We start from the raw sequence: 17856 nt of genomic DNA on the forward strand, positions 1-17856 counted from the left end.
CTCATAGGAACTTTCCCTATACCTTTTTTGCCAATGCAGATGCAAAAACCAAAGGGATAATGACAGCCATAAGAGATACCATAGCGTTTACACTGCACACTGAAATTGCAGACCCTCTTGTTCGCTATATAATCTTGGTGTGCGACATCAACCAAGTGACCTATACGATTGTCAATACGTACTCTCCAAATAATCACCAGGTAAGATTTTTCCAAATACTCAAGAAAAAAAATCAACATCCACCAGAAAGGTTTACTTGTCATCTGCAGAGACTTTAATATAGTACCCGACCCTTCTATAGACACAACCACAAAGGCGAAACGCCAAACCTTGTCTCTCCAAGAAGCTCTATATAAAGAAGAGCTGTACGATGTGTGGCGGTGTCTGCACGTTGGAGAAAAAGATTACACTTTTTCTCCGCCCCACATCGTACATACTGTACACTAGAATTGACCTATTTTTGACTTATCAACAGACTTTAACTAAATCGATCTCCTCATTTATAAACTCTATCACATGGTCGGACCATTCCTCTATAACACTTGCGATCACAGATACCTTCACAGTCAATTCAATCCCATTATGGAGAGCCAACTCCTTCCTGATGCAGCAGCTGGGAACCAAACGAATTATTGAGGATCATCTATGGGAATACTTTTCCATTAATGGCCCTTCTATGCAAAACCAATTCACCCTTTGGAATGCCCATAAGGCATTTATTAGAGGAATTTTCATAAAATTAGGGAGCAGGGCGAAGAGGCAGCGGCAAAACAAATTAAAATAAATCACAGACGAAATCTATAAATTAGAGACTCTAAACAAAAGACAAACATCCCCAGTACTTTCAAACAGATTACACCAATTAAGATATGATCTTAGACTCTTATTATTGGAAGATTTTGAAAAAAGCACCAAAAAACTTAAAATGACCTACTACGCACAAGGCAACAGAGATGGAAAGCTTTTAGCTCACCAGCTCAAAGGGCATAGAAGGAAAGCTAAAATTCCATATATCCTACACCCCGACAATAAAACTAAACTGCATCATCCACAGGATATATCGGACGCCTTTAGCAATTACTACAGCACCCTCTATAAACTCAAAGATGATGTTGACACGATCCAACCAACTTCTGTCATGATAGCGGATTTCCTACAACAAATCTCATTACCATCTCTTTCCCCTCAACAACTAGAATACCTAAATTCTCCATTCACCACAGAAGAAATCCACGACATGCTAGATTCCATACCAACCAACAAATCCCCAGGCCCATAGGGGAATACTACCAAACATTCAAACTACATCTATACCCGCATCTGACTAATCTATTTAACGCAGCTGCCCACCAGAAATGTTGAGTGCTATAATAGTAACCTTACCCAAGCCAGGGAAAGATCTTATAATTCCTGCTAATTTCCACCCTATATCGTTACTCAATACAGACTTGAAATTATATGCAAAACTCCTAGCTAACCGCTTGATAGATATATTACCCCAGCTGATACATTTAGATCAGACCGGATTCATCAAAGGGCGAAAGGCCTCCGAAGCTACCAGGAGGCTAACTAATATCATTAATTTAGCCAAAACCGGGGTGGGCCTTCTCTGCTTCTAGCATTGGACGCAGAGAAGGCCTGCAATAGAGTCCATTGGGGTTATATGTATAAGGTTTTAGAAAAATTTGGGTTCTCTGGATCTATCCTGTCAGCAATTATGGCCTTGTACTCGGCCCCTTCAGCCCAAGTATATACATCAGAGGTACTCTCTAAACCATTTCGTATATCCAATGGCACCCCTCTAGTCTTTAACTTGATTCTAGAATCACTAGCAACTCTTATTAGGTCCCATCAAGACTCCAAGGGATTTCCAACCCATAATTTGGAACACATCATCAGCTTATTCGCTGATGACATCATTATGATGCTCACAGATCCTGAAAAATCCCTGGCTTTGGTATACAACATTCTTCAAATGTTTAACAAAGTCTCATATTATAAAATTAACAAAGGCAAATCATATATAATGGGTATGGGTATAAGTACGCAACTGCAGAACAAACTCAGCACACTGTATCCATTTGTGTGGAGTAATAATGGTATTAAGTATCTAGGAATCACCCTAACTGCATCCATGGATGAGCTATTCCAAGCCAACTATGTTCCCTTTCTTAATACACTCCCATTGAAGCTTCATGAACTAGCCAAATCAGAACTTATATGGTCAGGACGCTTAGCAGCCTTTAAGATGATGATCTTACCCCAACTTATATATCTGTTTAGGACCCTTTCCATTCCATTCCCCAATAATTTCTTTTATAAAATTTAGTCCATCGTCAACAAGTTTCTATGGAAGGGGAAAAAAGCTAGGTGGGCTCTTAAAAATTCGATAGCTTCCAGAAATGTGGGGGGAGTGGGCAATATTTTGGTTAAAGACTACTTTATCGCCTCCATTCTAGCTCAACTAAGAACATGGTTTCCCAATTCCTCGATTCCTAAATGGCGAGAACTCGAAGAATGTCAAGTACCAAATAGCAATCGTTTTAACTATTTAATGACATTCACACTTTCCAACACCCATAACATTCCGCTAGCACTTTCAATAAGAGTATCCCTCCAGGCCTGGAAAACACTACTGAGACACCAAATGACATCCCTTCCAACTTCTCCACTACTAATTCCACTCACCTGTCTATCCGGAATTATTCCTGATTTGCACATAACTCATTGGGCAGAAAAAGTAATCCATACTATATCAGACCTTATGAATGGCCCGCAGTGAAAACATTTAGAACTTTACAAATTGAATTTGGCCTAGGAAACTCTGAACAATACTGATACCTACAAATTAACCACTTACTTTGCACCAACCCTACAGTCTCCGTTCATCTCCCATGGAGGATAACATTGTATTTTACCAAATATACATCCAACACTAAAGGGATTTCTCTCTTTTATAACGCCCTTAACAACAAGCTAACATTTGTTAAAAATGCCAACATTCAAGCCTGGGAACAAGACCTGAGAGTAGCCCACACCCCTGATCAATGGCAGCGGGCAATTAGAGCAACTTACTCATCCACTAGATCCATGAATCTATGGGAATTAACGCAAAAAATACTTTTACGTTGGTATTTCCTACCCCTCCTAGCTCCTAGCTCGAGCTGGACTTTAGTGATCACTGGAAAGCCCTCTCAATAGATTGGGTAAAATCAGACAATCACACGAGTTGAGGATTATCATGACTACGTTCTTTACTTCCTGTATACTACTTTTATGTGCTTCAAACATTGCATTGTCAGCCAATAAGGATTAGACAAGACATTCAAGGCATAACCAATCATAAAGCATTGACATTTAGTGCGTCATACATTAAGCTGATTTTTTTAGGGGAATTTTTGATAAAGGTCCTCAGACATACATTTATAAAAATATATTTCATAACCATAAAAATCGCCTACAATTAAACCACATAATTTCATTTCACCTTATGAATATTTCCTACTTCCTATAAGTTCTAGCATCTAGCTCTGACCACAGAATACATCCTGTTCTATACTCCAAAAATATCTTGCACAAGATTTTGCAGAGAGGCAAAACCTTGTATATACTTGCAAGCAGTTCCTATATAATAAAATGCATTTTTAACTCCTGAAGCTCCTTATCCTTACATATCTCTAACATAAGCTTAAAGGGTGACTCTCCCTACCCTTACAATCCCTCCTCTGATCATGAAGGAGGAAGTCCTTTACTGATCATTCTCAGTACCACCTATGTTCTGTATAGAACATGGCCATGGCTGTGTCTGGTCTGAAGTGGAAGGTTTGATTTTGGTAGCTTTGCCCATCAGACAGAATATAATTTTAATGGTGGCATAGATTGCAATTACCAGGATAAATATGATGATGAGGATCATTCCTACTTTCTTAAAGAAATTCATGATACTATCCCAGAATGAACCAAACCAACCTCCCACTCCAGCGAATGGATTCCAGGAGTCTCCCAGACGTCTCATTCGGTCCTGTAATTTTGCCCTTTCATCATTGTGTCCCTTTATATTTTGCGAACAATATGATTGCTGCTATATTACATGTCCCATCCCTCCTCTGGATGTGATACTCAGTAATTGCTGCAACTTGTGCTTTTGACATTATATCTCCTGTCTGTATGCAGCAGGGATAATTATAACTCATTCCTGTAATTGTTGCTCTCTCCATGACCCCTATACTGTTATTCCTATTTATTCCGCATGAAGATGTAATCCAGCACCCAGTAACAGTTAATAAGAATACCTTCATGGTTAATGTAATTGACAAAATAAGAATAACTTTAACATTGCACCTTCTGGGCTTTGTGAATTGGGACTTGGGAGACCCTAGAAGGAAGGCAGCTTGGCTGTGGGACAAGGGGGGTCTGTAGGGCTGGAGGGGAGGGGGCAGGGAGTGATGGGATCAGAGTCTCTTCGGATCCGAGGGAGAGGGGGAGGGTGGCAGGGAGTGGTTGGGTCAGTGTCTCTTCGGATCCGCTTGGTCCTGGCTTTGGGTCCATCTCTGGTTCTTGCTGCTGTGGCACTTTCTTTATCCTTGATGCGTGGATCCATTGCGGGCTTTGCTCGGTCAGAATTGCTGTACTGGAGACCTTGAGGACTTCAAATGGACCTTGGAAGACATGACCTGGTTGCTTGCGGACTGCAAGTTGTTTGATCAACACTTTGTCTCCTGGTATGAAGGGGTGCGTGGGCTCTGTGGAAAGAGGAGGGAAAGTGCCAGCAACCTTATCATAGTTTTCAGTAAGGCTACTTACCAAAAGTTTCATGTGCTCTTCCTGTAAGGAATATAAGTTAGACTCCTCAGCTATTTTAGGGGCTTTTTGTGCTGGCCTACCCATTAGGATTTCAAAGGGAGAGAGACCTGTGCTGGCATGGGGGGTGGTCCTTATCTGGAAGAGTACCCCTGGCAAGAAATGAAGCCAGTTCTTCATAGTACCCTGTGTGGCCTTCCTTAGCTTGTCCTTAATGTTCCTGTTCATCCTTTCCTGCACTCTGTGGATGGTAAGGAATGTGGAGCTTCCATATCCCCAAAACTTTCACTAACTCTTGGGTGAGTTTTGCTGTGAAAGCAGGCCCCTGGTCAGAGTATATGGTAGCAGGTAAACCAAACCTACTGAACCAATGATTGATTATACATCTAGTAGCTATCCCTGCGGTCTCTCCTGTAACAGGAAATCTATCTGTATATCTTGCAGACCTTGAACATTGTTTTGTGAACAGGTGAGACATGAGTCCACTAAAAGGTATGACAGGATTAAGGGAGCAACAGCTTCTGGGATCCCTATGACTCCCTCCTTGTTTGACCACAATTTATCCGGATTGCGTGTCAAACCTGCATGAACCCAGCAATCTATGTCTTTGGGTTGTGCTTTTCTTTGTACAAGGTATCTCGTTAGCTGCAGCTTTGGCTGCTCTGTCAGCTAAATTGTTACCTTTAGTAGTTTCTGTTTTGTCATAAGAATGGCCTTTCACTTTTATAATATTAACTCTGGATGGTAAATGGAGTGCTTGCAGGAGGTTTTCCACCCATTTTTGGTTGGCAATTTGTTGTTGGCAAAACATTTAGAAATTCAGGGTTGGGAGTGTCAGTGAGGTCCGGTCTTGGTGAAGTTGTATTAGTCAATTCTTTAGAACAGTCATGGGTGGGGGTGATTGCAATGGGCAGTCTAAGTAAGGAGTGTAATAATCTAACTGCTGGGGTAGTTTCAGAGCATGATTTGACTGTGAGTCTGTGTGTGTTTAATAACACAATCTCATAACCACTGGATCTCTGAGCTGCCATGTGTTGAGCTGACATGTTTTGTAGAAGATGCACTACTGTGTGTGTGGTATACAGAGTGGTGTCAGTGCCGAGAGTAATTTTACATGCCTCCTTTACAGTCATTGCAAAGCAGCCATAGCTTGTAGACAGGCAGACATGCCCTGGACTTGAATTGGTAGTTTTTTTTGAAAGGTAGGCCATGGGGCGGTAGTGAGTACCGTGCATTTGCGCTAGAACCACAGCAAATGCAGAGTCCCTGACTACGCAGTATAGTACGAAGGATTTTCTGTAATCTGGCAAGCCCAGTGCTGGAGCACTGGCCATGGACTGTAACAAAGAGTTAAAAGCTTGTTTCATTTCCTCAGTATATGTGACCTGTTTTGGGGCAGTCAATGCAATGGCAGAACATAGGACTGAGTCATAAAAAGAACAGTCTGGGATCCATTGCCTACAGTAGACGATAGAGCCAAGGAAGGAAAGGAGCGCTGCCTTATCCTTTGGGGGACTGAGACAGGTCAGGTTTTGACTCGTTCAGGGGACACCTATCGTGTCCCACCTGAGATAATACGTCCTAGGTATTCCACCTTGTCCCTGCACCACTGGATCTTTTTCCGAGATACCAAGTGGCCCTTGAGAAACAGGTGATTCATCAGGCTTTTCAAAGTCCGCTGAACACTGTGTCCCGCTCTCACTACACAACAGTAGGTCATCTACATACTGTAGTAGGACCGATCCCTGAGGTGGTACCCATCCAAGGTGACTTTCAAAACCATTGAAAAGGCTGCACATCCCTGAGGGAGACGACGTGTCCAGGTCAGCTGTTGGCCAGGGGCACCAGGTAAAAGGGATGATTTCCTGAAAATCCTCATGTACATCAATGCTAAAGAAAGCATTGGATAAGTCTAGTACCGTGTAAGTGGTGGATGTGGCAGAAATTTTTAAGATCCCTGTAATGTCTGAAACTATTTGTTTAATCCCCGTAGGTCCTGGCCTTTCTGACAGAATTTATGGGGGTATCCCAGGGACTAATGATGGGTTTAAGGATTCCCCTTTGTAAATACTCTTCAATTTGTGGCTGTATACCCTGTAGTTTTTAGTGTGTATTGTTTTTGAAAGAAGGGTGTAATGTTAGGTTTGAAAGTCGGGACATAGGGAGTGCATTTGATATGTCCTACATCTGTCTTGGACTTCGCCCAAATTGGGTGAGTCTCCAGGGGGGCTGGTATGGACATGAAGTAAAATGTCAGGTCCCTTCGCTTAGGCATAGTTAAGTCATAGTTAACTGCTTTAGCTGTCATACCCCCTTGAAAGTCAAATATAATGGTCAGTCCTAAAGATGACATAAGATCTCTCCCCATCAGACACAAGGGACATTCGGACAAGATGGCAAAAGTTTGTTTGGTCAATAATTTATCTTCTAGATCTGTCAGCTCTAGAGGTGCAGTGATTTTGTGTGGAACATCAGTCCCATTTATTCCCACAGAGCAACCCTTGGTACAATTCTCATTGATAAACTTGGGGTCATTTAAACTACTACTAGAAACTCCTGAATCAATTAGGAAGGTCACCATATGTCCTTTAACTTTTAGAACTACTTGTGGAAGTGTTTTCCAATGAGAAGAGAAAAAGTGCATTACCAAGGAGGGAACATGCTCCGAGTGTCCCTATGGTCTAGGGTGGAAGGGGTTACAGGGATTATTATCCCTGTACCCCGGCCAGTCCATCTGAACTTCTTGGCTCTACGGGCTGCCTGTTAGTAGGTTGATTTGGATAAGATTGATTTGGAGGGCGATCGGGAGCTCTACTTTCACTTTGTATGTGAGGAGGTTTCCGTTCTTGCTGATATCCCTGTTGGTGTTGTTGACCTCTTCCCTGATATCTGCCTCTGAAATCAGCTCTCCTTGGACCACCTCACCGTGATCTATAGCCCTTCCTTTGAGGACAATCAGATTTCCAGTGGGAAGGATCCCCACAGTTAAAACACCCTTGATTGTCATAGGGCTGAGGATATGACCCTCGTGGTCGGTCATTGAGAGCAGGAAACATGGCAGAAATACCAGGGGAGATTTCAGGTGTGGTTTGCGTGAATAATCCCCCTTTTGTATGGAAAACCCCAGAGGATGCCCGTTTTTTAACGCCCTCCATATAATCTTTAGGACTCTGTGTAGCCCAATCAGAATTAACAAATTTTATAATTTGTGTGACTTTAGGGTCTCCATTATTCATGGCTGTACTGACAAACAATTGTGGGCTATCAATTTCACAGGATGTGTACATTTTAAACAACCGTGACACAAAGGAATAAAAATCTTCCCCTGTTTGTTGTTTACATGCAAGCAGATCATTTATGGGCATTTCTGGTTTATATGCTTTTCTCCAGGCGGCTAGGAGTTTGTTCCAAAAGCCAGTCCAATCTTCCTCATCTTCATATAACTTACATTCCCGTACCCAGTCTGTGACTTTCAGTTCTGCAGTGGTTTCAGGATCTACAGCAGTTGTAATAACTTCCAGATCCTCTCCAGACATCCTTGCCCCTTGACAGTATCTTTTAAGAAAGCTTACAGCTGATTTGGGATCTTTTTTAGGTTTAGGACTAGTGATGGCCCGAACCTCCGATGGGACGTTTCGCGAACGCGGACCGGGAACGAGGCCGACCGTTCGCGAAACCGAACGTTCGCGGCGGGCCCCATTGACCACTGACATCAGCACAGTGATATACAGCACTGACAGCAGCACCGTGATAGAGAGTACTGACATCAGAAGCGTGACATTAAGCACTGACATCAGCACCGTGATATACAGCACTGACAGCAGCACCGTGATAGAGGGCACTGACATCAGAAGCGTGACATACAGCACTGACATCAGCACAGTGATATACAGCACTGACAGCAGCACCGTGATAGAGAGTACTGACATCAGAAGCGTGACATTAAGCACTGACATCAGCACCGTGATATACAGCACTGACAGCAGCACCGTGATATACAGCACTGACATCAGCACAGTGATATACAGCACTGACAGCAGCACCGTGATAGAGAGTACTGACATCAGAAGCGTGATATTAAGCACTGACATCAGCACCGTGATATACAGCACTGACAGCAGCACCGTGATAGAGGGCACTGCCATCAGAAGTGTGACATACAGCACTGACATCAGCACAGTGATATACAGCACTGACAGCAGCACCGTGATAGAGAGTACTGACATCAGAACTGTGACATTAAGCAATGACATCAGCACCGTGATATACAGCACTGACAGCAGCACCGTGACATTAAGCACTCACACCAGAACCGTGATTTGCAGCACTGACAGCAGCACCGTAAGCAGCCCCATGAGTAAGTCAGCACAGCACAGGGATGGTGTGATCCCCTCATAATAAGAACCCCCAGGAGGAAGTCAGCACAGCACAGGGATGGTGTGATCCCCTCATAGTAAGCAGGCCCAGGAGAAACTCAGCACAGCACAGGGATGGTGTGATCCCCTCATAATAAGCAGGCCCAGGAGGAAGTCAGCACAGCACAGGGATGGTGTGATCCCCTCATAGTAAGCAGGCCCAGGAGAAACTCAGCACAGCACAGGGATGGTGTGATCCCCTCATTATAAGAACCCCCAGGAGGAAGTCAGCACAGCACAGGGATGGTCTTCCTCTGCCTGTCATTTTTTAAAAGACCCTGTGACAAAACTCTTAGTCCCTATACCGCTGAAGGACTGCTGCAGTATAGGGCAGCGGTCAGCAGTGGTGCACCTCAACCCTATCTATTGTGGACCGATAGCGGTCCTTACAGAACAGCAGACTGTACCGCACTCAACCCTATGTACTGTAGCACCCTAGACCAAGTTACCAGTCCTTATAGAAACTTTTGTGGACCAAGCAGGTTGTGTGTTAGTGATTAGCAGACTGTACGTCAGTCCCTATACTGCTGAAGGACTGCTGCAGTATAGGGCAGCAGTCAGCAATTGTGCACCTCAACCCTATCTATTGTGGACCGATAGCGGTCCTTACAGAACAGCAGACTGTACCGCACTCAACCCTATGTACTGTAGCACCCTAGACCAAGTTACCAGTCCTTATAAGAACTTTTGTGGACCAAGCAGGTTGTGTGTTAGTGATTAGCAGACTGTACGTCAGTCCCTATACCAATGAAGGACTGCTGCAGTATAGGGCAGTGGTCAGCAGTGGTGCACCTCAACCCTATCTATTGTGGACCGATAGCGGTCCTTACAGAACAGCAGACTGTACCTCACTCAACCCTATGTACTGTAGCACCCTACACAGACCAAGTTACCAGTCCTGATAAAGAGCTTTGTGGAACAAGTGAGTTGTGAATGATTAGCAGACTGCAGCAGAAGGGCAGCAGTCAAGTATAATATTCTTTCTATATTTGGAAGAAAGAATATTATACGTGTACAAGCCTATTACCATACCACTGATACCAGTCCTGAAAAGAACCTTTGTGGAACTAATAGTAACAGCAAGTCTTTAAACTGACCCTCACTGCCTGACACACTGCTTCCTTCCTGTCCCTATACAAAGTGGCAAAAAAGAGGAGCCTGGAACAATTAGTGGTTACTGGAATAGCTCTTTTGTGGACCTGATAGTAACAGCTAATGATGATGATGATGATGATGATGACGACTAAACTGACTCTCCCTGTAGCACACACCGTCCTTTCCCGTTCTCTAAACTGACAAAAGACACTCAGGCTGCTGCAAGAATCAGTAGCACAGCAAACCTATATACACCTAACACCTATACCAGTCCTGAAAAGGACTTTTGTGTACCAAATAGCTAGCGTTTTATTTGTCCCTACTCCACACAGCAACCTTTCTCTATAGTGACAGAAGAAAGAATGTAAAATGGCCACCGGATCGGGTGTATTTATAGGTTAGGGGGAATGTCCAAGTGTCCATGTGCTGTCATATCTCAATTGGCTGTCCTGTACCCCATGATGGATGTGTCATCATAGGTCAAAGTTCTTTTACACATTAAACACGTAAGTCCGCCGGGGCAAACGACGGCAATAGGCGAGCGAACGAGCGGACCGCGAACGACCGAAATTCGCAGCGAAACGACCGCCGGGCGAACCGTTCGGCCATCAGTATTTAGGACATGTTTTCTTAATTTCCTTGACCGTGCCTACGGACAAGGAAATTTGTTCTTGGGTAGTACCCATTAGGGATGAGCTTCGTGTTCGCCCGTTCGGCGAATTCCGAAAGTTATGGGCTGTTCGCGCCAAATTCGTGTGGTGCTCACGGCCCACAATGCACTGTGTCATCGCAGTGCATTGCTGGCTCATGATTGGCCAAGCATGCACTGTGACTCCGCATGCTTGGCCAATCACAGCGCCAGCAGCGAGGAGAGCCATGATTGGCCACAGGCAGGATGCCTGTGGCCAATCATAGCTCAGGCTGTGTAGTACACGCCCCACACTTTATAAGGCCGCCAGCGCGGCGGCCTTGTGTAGTGTGTTGGCGTCTGAAGCAGTTAGAGGGTGTTCTGTGTACCTTCAACACAGTATACACCGATCGTTATCTGCCGATTTTCGATCTTGCTCTTCTGTAGTGGTTGTTGTCTGCGTGCCCTGACCACAGTATACACCGCTATATTCACCTCACCTATATAGCTAGTGATCTATCTTTTATAATAGAGCTTGCAGTCAGTAGTGTTAGGAGCTTGTGCATGCTGTCTGCGTGCTCTGTACCCAGTACACACCGATATATCCACCTACATAGCTCTTCTCTATTTGAGCCCACTTGCCATCTGCAGGAGTTATTGGAAGTTGTGTGTGCCTCCAGCACAGCTCAGTATACATCTGTATATACCCCTTTATCTCTGGTGTTCTATAATAAAAGAATCTGCAGGAGTTAGTGGGTGTTTTGTGCCTCCAGCACAATATAGACCTGTATCTACCCTTTATTGCTGTTCTCTAATAGAGCCATCTGCAGGGCTTAGTGGGTGTTGTGTGACTCCATTACAGTATACCCCTTTATCTCTGGTGTTCTATAATAAAGGCATCTGCAGGAGTTAGTGGGTGTTGTGTGCCTCCAGCATAATATACACTACCCAACTGCTGTTTTACCCAACTCCCTTCAGGCCATTACCATGTCTGGAAGGCCAGCAAGAAGAGGCAGACAGGCGAGAGCCGATAAAAGAGGGCAAGCAGGCTCTGTGTCTAGAGACAACAGTGCTGGTCGTGGACGCGGTGCATTGTCATCAGCACATGGCCATGGGACACGCTTGTCCTTCTTTTCGGCAGCTGGACATGTTGAACCGCAACATGCCAACGACTTGGTAGAGTGGATGACCAAGCCCTCTTCATCCTCCTCATCCTCTCTCACCCAGGCTCAGGGTACTAGCAAAGCAGCTGCCAACGCATTGTCTTCCCTCCTCCCAATGTCATCATCAGTGACTCCTTCCCTAGACCCACCACGTCCTCCTGAGGAGTCTCCTGAACTCTTTGAGCACAGTGTTGGGTACATGCTTCAGGAGGATGCCCAGTGTTTTGTAGGCTCTGATGATGATACTCAGCTAGAGAAAGGCATTAGCGTGAGCGCAGAGAGGGGGATGCTCAAGAAGGACAGCAATCTGGCAGTCATGTTCCACAAGCTGCAGCATACTGCCAGGTTTTCTCCAGCGATGAAGAGGGAGGGGATGATGAGGGCACTGACTCCACGTGGGTGCCTGGTAGAGAGAGGAGGATGAGGAGGAGACACATGTCCAATGAGGCAGGATGCCCTCCAGGGGCAAACTTAGGGGCAGCACACCGACTGAATAACACCGCAGAGCTCCGCCTGTGCAGGGCGCTGCCTCTGTGCGTTATTCTAAAAGTTCTTTGGTGTGGGCCTTTTTTGAGACGAGTGCATCAGATCGCACCGCTGGTATTTGCAACATATGTCTCATGCGTATCTCGCGTGGCCAAAACATCAGCCACTTGGGCACCACATGCTTGACCAGACATATGTTGGCCTGCCATGCAGCTTGTTGGCAAGCGTACCTCAAAGACCCACACCAAAGAACAAAGCGGACCTCTCCTTGCTCCTCATCAGCTGGGATCTCCAACCCCACTAGACCTTCAGTCCTCTCTGAAACCTGTTCTGAGAGGAATGAAGGTGTAGAATTAGGTGTGTCACAGCCAAGTGCTTCCGGGCACTCTGCTAACAGTATGGAAGGCAATGTCAGTGGTAAAGTGCATATTACCGCTGACTCATGGTCCAGCAGGCATGGACAGGGACGTTACCATCTTCCCTCGTCTCAATGTCATCATCAGTGACTCCTTCCCTAGACCCACCACGTCCTCCTGAGGAGTCTCCTGAACTCTTTGAGCACAGTGTTGGGTACATGCTCCAGGAGGATGCCCAGTGTTTTGTAGGCTCTGATGATGACACTCAGCTAGAGGAAGGCAGTAGCGTGAATGCATAGAGAGGGGATGCTCAAGAAGGCCAGCATTCTGGCAGTCATGTTCCACAAGCTGCAGCATATTGCCAGGTTTGCTACAGCGATGAAGAGGGAGGGGATGATGAGGGCACTGACTCCACGTGGGTGCCTGGTAGGAGAGAGGAGGAGGAGGAGGCACATGTCCAACGAAGCAGGATGCCCTTCGGGGGCAAGCTTAGGGGCAGCACACCGACTGAATCACACCGCAGAGCTCCGCCTATGCAGGGCGCTACCTCTGCGCGTTATTCTAAAAGTTCTTTGGTGTGGGCCTTTTTTGAGACGAGTGCATCAGATTGCACCGCTGCTATTTGCAACATATGTCTCAAGCGTATCTCACGTGGCCAAAACATCAGCCGCTTGGGCACCACATGCTTGACCAGACATATGTTGACCTGCCATGCAGCATGTTGGCAAGCGTACCTCGAAGACCCACACCAAAGAACAAAGCGGACCTCTTCTTCCTCCTCATTAGCTGGCATCTCCAACCCCACTAGGCCTTCAGTCCTCTCTGAAACCTGCTCTGAGAGGAATGAAGGTGTAAAATTAGGTGTGTCACAGCCAAGTGCTTCTGGGCACTCTGCTAGCAGTACACCCACGTCCGATTATAGCAGGCAAATGTCCCTGCCCCAGCTGCTGGACCGGCGAAAGAAGTTCACTCCCAGCCATCCACATGCCCAACGGTTGAATGCTAGCTTGGCTAAATTGCTAGCACTTCAACTGCTGCCTTTTCAGTTGGTAGACTCTGCCCCCTTCCGTGAGTTTGTACAATGTGCGGTTCCTCAGTGGCAGGTCCCCAAACGCCCTTTTTTTTCACGGAAGGCGATTCCGGCTCTCTACCGGCATGTGGAAGCCAATGTCCTTGCCTCGCTGGACAGGGCAGTCAGCGGTAAGGTGCCTATTACCGCTGACTCATGGTCCAGCAGGCATGGACAGGGACGTTACCTGTCTTTCACGGCCCATTGGGTCACTCTTCTGGCAGCTGGGAAGGATGCAGGACAAGGTGCAGTAGTGTTGGAGGTTGTTCCACCACCACGCCTCCAAAATGCTACTATTGGTTGTGACACACCTCTCCCCTCCACCCCCTCCTCTTCTTCTTCCTCCATGGCCTCTTCCAGTGCTCTGTCCTTAGAACCAGCGGTGCTCCGTAGGCGTTCCAGGGGCTACGCAAGTACGCAGGCAAAACGATGCCATGCCGTGCTTGCGCTGGTTTGTTTGGGGGACAGGAGCCACACTGGGGCGGATGTTTTGTCAGCTCTGCAGGGGCAGGCCGAGAGGTGGTTGACGCCACGCCAGCTTAAGCCAGGAATGGTGGTTTGTGACAATGGCACCAACCTCCTCTCCGCCCTCCGACAGGGACAACTGACTCATGTGCCCTGTGTAGCTCATGTCCTTAACCTGGTGGTGCAGCGGTTCTTGGGCAGGTACCCCGGCTTACAGGATGTCCTGAAGCAGGCCAGGAAAGTCTGTGTGCATTTCCGCCGATCATTTAATGCCTGTGCTCGGCTGGCTGAGCTCCAAAAGGAGTTGAACCTGCCCAAGAACCGCCTTATATGTGACATGCCCACCAGGTGGAACTCAACGTTGGCCATGCTGCAGCGGCTGCACACGCAGCAGAGGGCCATCAATGAGTACCTGTGCAACTACGGCACCATGACAGGGTCAGGGGAGCTCGGTTTTTTCTCACCACACCAGTGGGGCATGATCAGGGATGCATGCACTGTCCTGTCACCGTTTGAGGAGGCCACAAGGATGGTGAGCAGTGACAGTGCATGCATCAGTGACACTGTACCTCTTGTCCACCTCTTGGAGCATACACTGCGTGGAATAATGGACAGGGCACTTGAGGCAGAACAGAGACAGGAAGAGGAGGACTTCCTTGCCTCTCAAGGCCCCCTTTATCCAGACAGTGTTCCTGCTGTGCCACCCATCACACAGGAAGAGGATGAGGAGGAGGAAGAGGATGAGGATTGTGTCAGCATGAAGGTGGAGGCTGGCACTCAGCATCAGCAGTCTTGTAGGGATGATTTACAGTCCCAAGAAACACGTGGACTTGTACGTGGCTGGGAGGAGGTAGCTGCGGATCATGTTATCCTTAGTGACCCAGAGGACTCCGGACCGAATGCCTCAGCTAACCTACGCTGCATGGCCTCCCTGATCCTGCAAAGCCTGCGGAAGGATCCTCATATTCTTCGAATCAAGGAGAGGGCCATTACTGGCTGGCCACTCTCCTTGATCCACGGTAAAAGGGTAAGGTTTCCGACCTTATCTTGCCATCGCAGAGGGAGCAGAGGATGAGACATCTCCGGGAGGCCTTGCAGAAAGGTCTGTGCAACGCGTTCCCAGAGACTGGGAGGTTACAAACTCCTGGTTCTGGACAACATGTTGCTGAGGCATCGGTCAGAAGGAGCGGTGGAGAAGGTGGCCGTCTGACTGATGCTTTCAGACAATTTTTTAGTCCGCAGCCCCAAGGTATGATCGGTTCCAGCAACCATCGCCAGCGTCTGATTTACATGGTGCAGGAATACCTAGGGACAAGGTCAGACATGGACACCTTTCCCACCGAAAATCCTCTGGCTTACTGGGTCTTGAGGATGGATCACTGGCCAGAGCTTTCACAGTATGCAATTGAGCTACTGGCCTGTCCTGCATCCAGCGTTCTTTCAGAACGCACCTTCAGCGCTGCTGGTGGCTTTGTTACCGATCACAGGGTGCGCCTGTCCACCGAATCAGTTGATCGACTGACCTTCATCAAGATGATGTAACCAAATAATTTTTTTTGAAATATCACATCCCTTCAAGACTGCCTATGCTGATGCTGAGTGACTGTCCTGTTATGTTGATTGTCTATCCTCTTCCTCCTCCGCTGATATGTTGGAAGAACATTTCTGGTTCTGGGTGATGCCATCGGCCCAATTTTTCTGCCCCTGTTTAACAGGGGCGTTTAATTACAATTTTTGATGCAGTGCCTTGCAGCAGGGCTAATTCCTGCAATAAAACTAGAGTATATGGGAGAGGTTGCAGTGTCGTGGCACCAGCACCAGTGCCTAAGGCCCAATTTTTCTGCCCCTGTTTAACAGGGGCGTTAAATTACAATTTTTGATGCAATGCTTTGCAGCAGGGCTGATTCCTGCAATAAAACTAGAGTATATGGGAGAGGTTGCAGGTGTCGTGGCACCAGCACCAGTGCCTAAGGCCCAATTTTTCTGCCCCTGTTTAACATGGACATGTAATTACAATTCTTGATATAATATTTCACAGGAGGGCCTGTTCCTGTGCCCACCCAGAGTAACTGTGAGGACTTATAGTGTTGTGGCACCAGCACCACAACCACCAAAGGTCAATTTTTCTACCACTGTTCAACAATGGCATGTAATTACAATTCTTGATATAATCGTTCACAGCAGGGCGCTCCAGCGCCCACCAAGAGTCACTTTCAGGGCTTACAATGTTGTGGCAACACCAACACCTTGTTCCGCCATTTCTGCAGAGCATATAGGGCAGACCCCTACTTTCAAACATCCAACTTACAAACATCTCCTACTTGCAAATAGAAGGAGGCAACAGCAAATGAGATGAAAAAAGATGGACGACAAAACAAATTATACAGGGGTGATAACCCTTCCCTATGTTTTCCAAAAAGCTTAAAAATAGTTTTTTTGACTGGAGCTACACTTTAAAAATGTACCAGTTGAAAATTACAAACAGATTTAACTTAACACAACAAACCTACACAGTCCCTGTCTTGTTTGCACCGCCTGTATACTGCTGTTCTGAGTATATAGGGCCTGGGGGCCACACGCATTTCCTTTTTTTAATATGGGTACGGGGTTCCCCTTAATATGCGTACAAGACCCAAAGGGGCAGGAAATGGGCAGGGAGGGCTACCCATGCCATTTTTCTCAATGATTTTCAACCATATTTCAGGAACCAGATATAACATTAAAACCGCAAGCACTTTTAAATGACGTTATTTCCGTTAAATGACATTTTGTGCAGGGACTGTTCTAAATACGGGAAACACGTGGCACTTCACAGGCATACTACAGACACCCCCAGGCACGATATTTAAAGATATATTTCACTTTTTTTTCACTTTAATCGTCATTAAAATCAGTGCTCCCGCCAAAACCACCATTTTTAAAAACATTTTAGGCATTGACCCATGTCCCCTGGGGCAGGAGCCAGGTCCCCAAACCCTTTTTAGGACAGCATCTTGCATATTAGCCGTTAAAATTAGCACTTTTAATTTTGAACGTTCGAGTCCCATAGAGTTCAATGGGGTTCTAAAGTTCGTACGAATTTGGGGTCCGTTCGAAAGTTATGGTGCGAACCGAACAGGGGGTGTTCGGCTCATCCCTAGTGCACGGTATGCAGAGTCCCAGTTGCTCTGGAATGACCTTTGCTCATATGTTGGCGAGCTGGTTGTCGTTACAGATTCTGGGAGACCAATTATGCGCAGATAATTTCTCCTAGAGCGATTTTCCAGGTTGTCTATTTTATTTTTATTATTATTATTATTATTATTATTTTTCATTTGTTATTATTTCATTTTCATTTCATTTGTTATTATTATTATTATTATTTTTCATTTGTAATGAT

The 17856-nt window shown here is 46.1% G+C and overlaps 1 protein-coding gene across 1 annotated transcript in view; it reads left to right on the forward strand.

Annotated features, from left to right (window-relative positions):
* Positions 1–17856, forward strand: part of LOC143941157 (vomeronasal type-2 receptor 26-like) — a 128669-nt gene that overhangs the window by 85844 nt on the left and 24969 nt on the right. The gene's annotated exons all lie outside the window — the stretch shown is intronic.

Source organism: Lithobates pipiens, unplaced genomic scaffold (genome assembly GCF_037356315.1).
Source record: "Lithobates pipiens isolate NorthernLeopardFrog02 unplaced genomic scaffold, aLitPip1_a1.2 Scaffold_3, whole genome shotgun sequence".
NCBI lineage: Eukaryota > Metazoa > Chordata > Amphibia > Anura > Ranidae > Lithobates > Lithobates pipiens.